Source organism: Dioscorea cayenensis, chromosome 1 (assembly GCF_009730915.1).
Source record: "Dioscorea cayenensis subsp. rotundata cultivar TDr96_F1 chromosome 1, TDr96_F1_v2_PseudoChromosome.rev07_lg8_w22 25.fasta, whole genome shotgun sequence".
Lineage (NCBI taxonomy): Eukaryota > Viridiplantae > Streptophyta > Magnoliopsida > Dioscoreales > Dioscoreaceae > Dioscorea > Dioscorea cayenensis.
In genome coordinates, this window is record NC_052471.1 from 22168013 (window position 1) to 22176514 (window position 8502).

At 42.9% G+C, this 8502-nt stretch overlaps 1 non-coding gene across 1 annotated transcript; it reads right to left on the reverse strand.

Annotated features, from left to right (window-relative positions):
* Positions 1-6721: 6721 nt before the first annotated feature.
* LOC120266895 lies at positions 6722-6829 on the reverse strand. The gene has a single exon (XR_005538304.1). It is a non-coding gene; the product is annotated as a small nucleolar RNA R71 (small nucleolar RNA).
* Between the last annotated feature and the right edge of the window lie 1673 nt (positions 6830-8502).

Sequence of the window (8502 nt, forward strand, 5' to 3'; positions counted from 1 at the left end):
AATGTAGATGAAAACCATCAACCATTGATAAATGCTTGAGTAGACATATTTTTATATATGTTTTACATTCATTGAGCATCATTTTTACTATGGTTTATGTCTCATATTGTGTATTTAGTTTTCTTTTATGCATATAGGTTGTGAATGCCTTGAAGAGTAAAAAGGAAGCAAAGATGGGCTATAAAGACATAATGTTGGGAGTTCTTGTTCAATTCAAGGACCAAGACATGAGAGGAGTTTATAAACGTGGAGATGTGTGCCAACTTCCAAGAAGATTCAAGTCAATTCACTAGTTGGAAGGGCACAAAAGCAGCCACATCTTCATGTTTCTTCTCTTTGTGAAGATTGCAAGACCTCTCAAACATACATCGATGAAGAAAAGTTTTATAGCCTACCACATGGACGTGTGCCCGGACATGTGGCCTCAAGAGAAGAGTAATTGGACAGCGGTCTGTGAATAGTAATGCAGCAAAAGTACTGTATCAAAATTACTGTTCACACACCCTCATGGAAATCCCACGCGCCCGCGTGAAAATTTCTGCAGCCCATGCGGCCTATAAATGATGATAAGTGATTGGACCGCGGTCTGTGAAAAGGCCTATAAATAGCCGTTTTGCCCTATTCTTCTCATCTTTTGTGCGGCTCTTGAGGGGTGAGACGGCTAGGGTTTGGAGAGGAGGTCTTTGCGGCTTTGGAGGCGCTTCGCCACCACTTTGATCGATTCCTCCTCCGTCATAGCATCAAGGAAGCCACCGGTGAACCTAGCTTCGGAGTGGGTCCTTCAAGACGTCGAAGCTCTCCATCAAGGCCATCAGTTCATATATAAGAGGGTTTATTTCTATGGTTTTAATGTAATTTCATTCATTGATGGTGTGTTTTGTATGTTGCTCCATGGAGAGCTAAAACCCTAGAGGGTATTCGGACTTGTGTACCCTAGGATTCTCATCTTTTGTGGATTTGCTTAGTGTTTCTATTTAATCCGAGTTTGATTAAGTTTTAATCTTGTATTCTCATTGCTTGCTTGTTTAATTAATTCTTATGGTTGATTGGATTTGCATGATTTGTTACTTTGATGTGAGAGAGGTCTCCATTAGAGTTAGAACTTCAAGGTTAAAGAGGGTTGAGAGGGTGAGTCATGATATATTGGAGTGTCCCCGCTCCCTTCCGATTGAGTGTATTCTATCTCCGTTCCTTAAGCTCTATACAACCATATTTGGTGTGAGGCGTGAGATTGAGAGATTTCTCCGTCAGGACCTTGTAGGGAGTTAGGATCCTTTGCCGGGAATTAGGGTTGGATCAATCTTTAGGAATCGGATACAACTCTTGGAATCCCTAGAGTGCTTTACAGTTATATGTGGTGTGAGGTGTTGAGATTGAGCGATTTCTCCACCGGGACCTCGTAAGGGACTAGTATCAGTGATCTGGAGGCCGGATCCGATTATATTTGGATTTCCACGACTTAACTTACTCATCATAGAAACACTTTGCTTATTCGGTACCTAATACCTGAATTTTAGGGGGAGCATTGGCCGAATACCCCACTTTTACTGATTGAGATCTCCATCCATTTAACCCTTGTATATTCGTCTCCGGTATTCACTTCTTTGCACATTAGATCACCACACCTTTCCATTTATCATTAGGTTAGAAAGCAGAGAAGAAGTTAGTACTAGTAGCCCTGTTCCCTGTGGATTCGACTACGCACTCACCTGGGTAATTATTAGTTCGACACCCGTCCACTTGCTGTACATACACGCATATTCGGACGTGTCAACCATGCTCAGCAAAAAGTTGAAATCTTGCAAACTAACAACCTCAGTGTTGTCACCACGACCTTTCAAAGAATCAAAGAATGACTGAGCAGGAAATGAAAGTACCACAGTACGGGGGAGTGAAGTGTAGTGCCCTTGGTGCGATGGGGATCATAGGTGGGAGTGGAGCTCAGCCGCAGCTTGGCATCAAAAAGGGGCTCCCCTGCCAGTCTAGAAATAAGCAAGACATCGTAAGCAGGGACACGTTTCAACTCAGCATTGTACAAGCCAGGTGGATAGAAAACTCGGTAAGGCTCATATGCTGCAGTGCACTAAAAACCTGGAACTGAATATAATCTGCACAGTGAAAAAGCGATCGTGTCCCTCGACAGCTCAAAATTTGACAACACCTCGAGCACCAATTGCTCATAGGTGTTTTAGTGATCTGAAACAATTGCCACCATGTCGTTGCACTCAATAATTGTCACACCTCAGCCTTAAGTCCGATCTCTCGCAATATGTCCCAATCTATTTCTCGCTACTTACCAAAATACCTATGATAGAGACGAGCATATCTCTCAATATGGGGCTAAGCACAAAATGTGGGCCGATATTCCACACCAGGTGATGACACCTCAGACCTAGGTCGCTTAGAAAGCCCACCAGCAATATTCTTCTTCGGCATGATCAGCAAGTAGAATATAGAATAACTCAGGTCAAAGTATCGAATCCAATGTTGGACATGTCGTGTTAGGTTCACTACGACCGTTTCCAAGCAAAAAGCAAATTAAAACTCAACCCGGGTACGATCGTATCATGTCGGACACGATCGTGTCAGTGTTGGTCATCGAACTAAAAGAGGGGCTCCAACAACATCCACTCAGGGCCAACGCACAAAGCTACGAGGTATGCCAACCACACGAACACAAGTATGAAGAATCAGGAAAACATATAATCACACACCCAAAACACAAAGTACTTGCAATAAAACACCAGAGACATACCAAAATTGGAAAAACACTAGAAAAACAAAAGAAGGTCATCGACGAAAGGGAGTCGACGATGGACGTTGCAAACATGCACACCCCACTAACTAGGCCTAAAAGGAGGGGGAAACGTCAAGTGATTCCAAGGGAAGAAGTGCGGCGAAGGGATATGGCTACCGGTGATAGGGTTTTCAAAGGAAGCACCAGAGCCTAAAGGTTAGACACCATGCACGCCCACTACGTGTGCATGTCGGATCACGGGTTTAGGGCACAAAAATCAAGAGGCGATGATAAGTGCTTGTGCGATAAGAATACGAAGTGTTCTTTCCTTTTGGTGAGCATTACTTTTCTCGGGTTTTAACGCTAATATGGGTGTATTTATGTTACTTTCTAGCAGGTACGGTTGTGAGGCCTAATATGAGAGAAAGAAGCCAATGTGGGTCGTAATGCACCAATTTGGAGGAAATCTTGCTAAGGTTCAAACGCGAAGACATAGGTCGGGTTCGAGATGCGGGAATGTGTGCCAACCTCCTCGTATTCAAGTTAGCACAACTATTTGGAGGGGCACAAGGGGAGTCACATTCAAGCATTCTAACTTGTGCATATAGAACAAGATCTCTACTAACATGTCCGTTATTGAAGAAGCAAAGCGATCTACGACGTAAACGTGTGCCCGTTTGGGTTACCTCGTTGAAAGCATGGATTCGGGTGTATTTCAGGCTTTGTACTGTAGTAGGGTACTGTAGCAATAATACTATACCAGTACTGTTCACAGTCGCCCGAGAAAACAGGAAAACAGAGAATCCAAACGGGCGTGTGAAAATTCCACACGCTCGTGTGAAAAATCCACAGGGGCGCTCACACGGGCGTGTGGAATCACGATTCCAACCCTTGAAAAGCATATTTCAACCCCGATTTCAACATTTTTTTCTCAATCTTTTCCCCAACTTGAGAGAGGATGCCGGCTAGGGTTTTGAGAGGTATTGTCTAGTGCCTTGGAGAGGTTCTACGGCTCTGACATCGCACACCGTTTGGAAGAAGGTTAGTGAGAGAGCTTTCGTCAGTACCGATCCGGCGAGGTGTATCCTAGGCTGGACAAAGGGACCCTTGCAATGAGTAGAGGACTCTCCACAAGACCATCGCCATGACTAATGAGGTGGTTTTCTATTGATGCTTTGCTTTTACATTCGATTTCATTGATTGTATCTAGCTCTATGGAGAGCTAAACCCCTAGTGGGCACTTGGGTATTTGTGAACCCTAGGATGTAATCGTTTCATTGAACCTCTTTATTATGCTTTCAATTAATTGATGTTTATTATGAGTTCCATTCTTTGAAACTTGATTGTATGAATGCTCCCCTAGGGTGACACTAGGGTTTAGAGTTCTTCTTGGCAAATCTTGTGAGTGAGTGACACACCATGAGAGTTAGATGATAAGTGCTTCAGTAGACATATTTTTTATATATGTTTTACGTGCATTGAGCATCATTTTTACCATGGTTTATGTCTCATATTGTGTATTTGGTGTTCTTTTATGCATATAGGTTGTGAATGCCTTGAAAAGTAAAAAGGAAACAAAGATAGGCTATAAAGACACAATGTTGGGAGTTCTTGTTCAATTCAAGGACCAAGACATGAGAGGAGTTCATAAACATGGAGATGTGTGCCAACTTCTAAGAATATTCAAGTCAATTCACTAGTTGGAAGGGCACAAAGGCCGCCACATCTTCATGTTCCTTCTCTTTGTGAAGAATGCAAGACCTCTCAAAGGTACGTCGATGAAGAAAAGTTTTATAGCCTACCACATGGACGTGCGCCAGGACATGTGGCCTCAAAAGAAGAGTATTTGGACCGCGTTTTGTGAAAAGTGTTGTAGCAAAGTACATTAAGAGAAAATTACTGTTCACGCGTCGACGTGGAAATTCCTACAACCCACGCGGGCGAGTGGAAAATCCACACGGGCGCATAGGGACACGTGACAGGCGCGGTTTTGGGCTTTAAATTGGCCATTTGCCCTATTCTTTGGGGACATTTTGCGAGGGTTTTGGCGAGCACTTTGAAGGCAAGGCAGCTAGGGTTTTGGAGGAGGTCTTTGGTGATATTGGGGGGCGTCCATCACCAACTTTAATCGATCTTTTCTTTGTCATAGAGCGTATTACGGTCATATGGGGTGTGAGGTGTTGAGATTGAGCGATTTCTTTGCCTGGACCTTGTGGGGGACTAATACTGCTAGCTTGGAGGCAAGAACCAGTTGTTCTTGGATTACCTTGACTCATTTGACTCGGTTTAGAAGTATTTAGTGAATCTTGAGCTTCATGTTAGATCCTAGGGGGAGCATTGTCCGGCTACCTCATCTTTATTGATTGAGATCTCCTTTACTTATCTTTCTTGCTCATTTTCTTGCTTATTAATTCTCTTGCAATTAGTTCATTTCATCACATCCATTGATTTCGACTAGATAACTAAGAATTGGTTAATAATTATACTTCCGTTCCCTGTGGATTCGACTACCCACTCACCGGGGTAATTATTACTTCAACACCCGTGCACTTGCGGTTTACATGCATATTCGGACGTGTCATTAGACAAAGCTAGATTGGAGACGGTTGAGAGGGTAAGTCGAGAGGTAGCGGAGCGTCCCCTTTCCCCTCCGGTGTGGTCTATCCTACCTCCATGTTGCAAGAGTTCTTTGCGGCCATAGTAGAGTGAATGGGCTAAGGGATGACCGTCCATTGGGGCTTAGTTGCGAGTGCAACAGAGTGAAGCGTTGAAGTGATTTTTGCATTTAGGGCTTAATTCTGGCTAGGGATCTTTCCTGGACCAAATGGTTAGGTCTATACATTTGAATAGGGTTTATCATTTGGAATCCCTAGAGCTCATTACAATTCTATGCGAGTGCGAGGTTAAGAGGTTATTCAATCTTTCCTCCGGGACATGTATAGAGTTAGGAAAGGTTGACCTAGATTTTGGATCATGTAATTAAGGATTTCCATGACTCATTGTTGCATCAATTAGGAAGTATAATAGAGGGTTCTTGCACTTGAAATGATTGTCCTAGGTGGATCAATATCAAGGTACCCCATCTTTATCGATTGCCTTACCTTCTTATTTATTTGTGCCTTCTATCTTGTTGTTTTTATTTTCGTTATTTCATATTTCATCACACTTATCACTGTTCATCTTCCACATTAGTTAAGAAACAACTCAAATGTCTTTATTCCCCATTCTCTGTGGATACGATACCCAATCATTCGGGATTATTACTTTGACACCTGTGCACCTATAGTTTACACGCATATTCGGGCATGTCAAGTTTTTGGTGCCGTTGCCGGGGAGTAGGCGTTTAGAGATACTTTGCACTTTGTTTTCTTAGGTATTCATTTATTCATTCTATTTCATATTTTCTTTATTCTATCATTGTTCTGATTTATTTTTCTTTCTTTTTGGGTGCCGCTCCAGGTTATGACCCGAGGAAACCCCTCCATACTGATTGAAGGAGATCCCGAGCTTGAGCATACACTGAGAAGAAAAGGGAAAGAACCTGTGCAAGAACAATCTAATCTACCTGATTTGGAAGTTGAGGAATCTAAAAACATGGTAGAACAGAATGAGCAGCACCGAACATTATCCGATTTTGCCAGACCTTCAGTATTACGGACACAACCGAGCATTGTGCGCCCCCCAATTAAAGCTCAGAACTTCAAGCTGAAGCCAGCATTCACCCAAATGTTGCAGCAATCTGCACAGTTCAATGGTTTGGCAGATGAGGATCCAAACAATCATATGGAGAACTTTCTCCAGGTGTGTGATTTGCTAAAGATAAATGGGCTAACTGATGATGCCATCAAGTTGAGAGCCTTCCGATTTTCCTTGAAAGGGAGAGCGAAGCATTGGCTATACTCATTACCTAGAGCATCAATTACCACATGGGAGGAGATGGTAGAAGCTTTTCTTGCCCGTTATTTCCCTCCCGAAAAATCTGCAAAGCTTAGGAATGAGATCTCATCCTTTGTACAATTAGAATTGGAGTTTCTATTTGAGACATGGGAAAAGGTTCAAGGAGCTCCTGAGAAAGTGCCCGCAACACAGATTCCCGGAGTGGATGATTGTTTAGACCTTTTATAATGGTCTGAATCCAAGTACAAGGCAACTCCATGAGATAGATGCAGTGACTTCGTTAGCGGCTACAGTGGAATCACTAAGTAAGAAGTTAGATCTTCTAACTTCGAACAGAGTAGCGGCCGTGATTACTTGCACCGGGTGTGGTTGAGGACATGCTCCCTACGATTGCTCGATCTCTACTGGTGATGCATGACAAGATCCCCTTGCGTATATCCCGCAAGTGCACGGGTTTGTCGAAGTAATAATCCCGGATGAGCGGGTATCGAATCCACAGGGAATAGAGAATAAAAATACTTAATTCGATTCTTAGCTATGTGAAAGATCAATGATTATAAGTGTGACAATGATTGATAAGTGTCTAAATGTAGAGGTTTCATGTATATATCGTATTCACTTTGCATGTATTTTGTGAGGTTTGATGCCCATTTTGCGCTTAATCGTCTATGCTTTGCTTTGTAGGGCATAAGGAAGCCATGGAGAACAAGAAGATATCATTTGGGCGAAAAAAGAAGAAAACAGAAATTTCATACTACCCCTGTATTACCCATTATGGGGGCCGTATGCACTGTAGCAGCGGATTGATTTGGAGTGTCTGCCCAGATTTCCATACTACCCAGTATGGGGGCCATATGCACCCAATATAGATCATGAATCTAGGGTTTTTGTGTGCTATACGACCCCCATAAGACTCGTATGCCTCGGGGGATATAAATACCAACTTTTACGGCAGAAAAAGGGGACTTTTGGCCGGACCTTTTCTTGGCCGACTTTGGGGAGATCACTTGGGAGATTTTAGGCGACCTTGGGGAGGAGAAGAAGGGAAAGGAAGCTAGAAGATCATTCAAGCCCAAGGTCCAAGACTCTCAAGGCAAGAAGGCAACATCATTCAAGGGAAGATTTACCACGATTTGAAGGAAGGAGACCCACGGCTAGAGGAAGCGTCATTTGGCACTCCTTTTGTGGGGAAAGCGTCATTCGCCACATTCTTCACCTCCTCCTTCACCATTTCATTTAGGGAGTGTCATTTATGCTTTTCTTTCATGTTTTTCTTGTTTGTATTGCTTGTTGTGGGATGATGACACACTAGACCCCGAAGGCCACCGGGTGTTGGTGAACCTTGGGGGGTTTTATCATGTATGTTGGATGATAACTTGTTAATTCCATGCTTGGGTAATTTTGAGATTTAATCCATTGTTTTCATGCTAAGTGCTACACTAAGGAGAAATCCGTAGCTCTTTTATGATTGATTCATGTAGATGTAACTTGCTCGCATGTATTAGGTCATGAATGGATTAAAAGGGGATGCTTGTATCATCACCCCGAGAAATCGGGTGTTTGGTAGCCCTCCATGTAGGTTTAATCCTAAGTGAGATTTCCTCGCACTCAATGCGATAGTAGGAATGTTGATTTGGAAGAAATTCCTATCTATGTTCGTATGGGATTAGGGTTCAATCGCCGAGAAATTGGGGTTGTTCTAATCTTGGAATCTCATGGTCCATTTTACCATTGCATCTTTAGATCATCATCCATGTTGCATGATAACCCCTCAAGGGGATCCTCATCCATAGGCCTTGCATCTCATTGATTTTCTTGCTTGTTATTGCTTGTTCTCTCTAATTTGGTCATAATCTCATTTTTAGCTT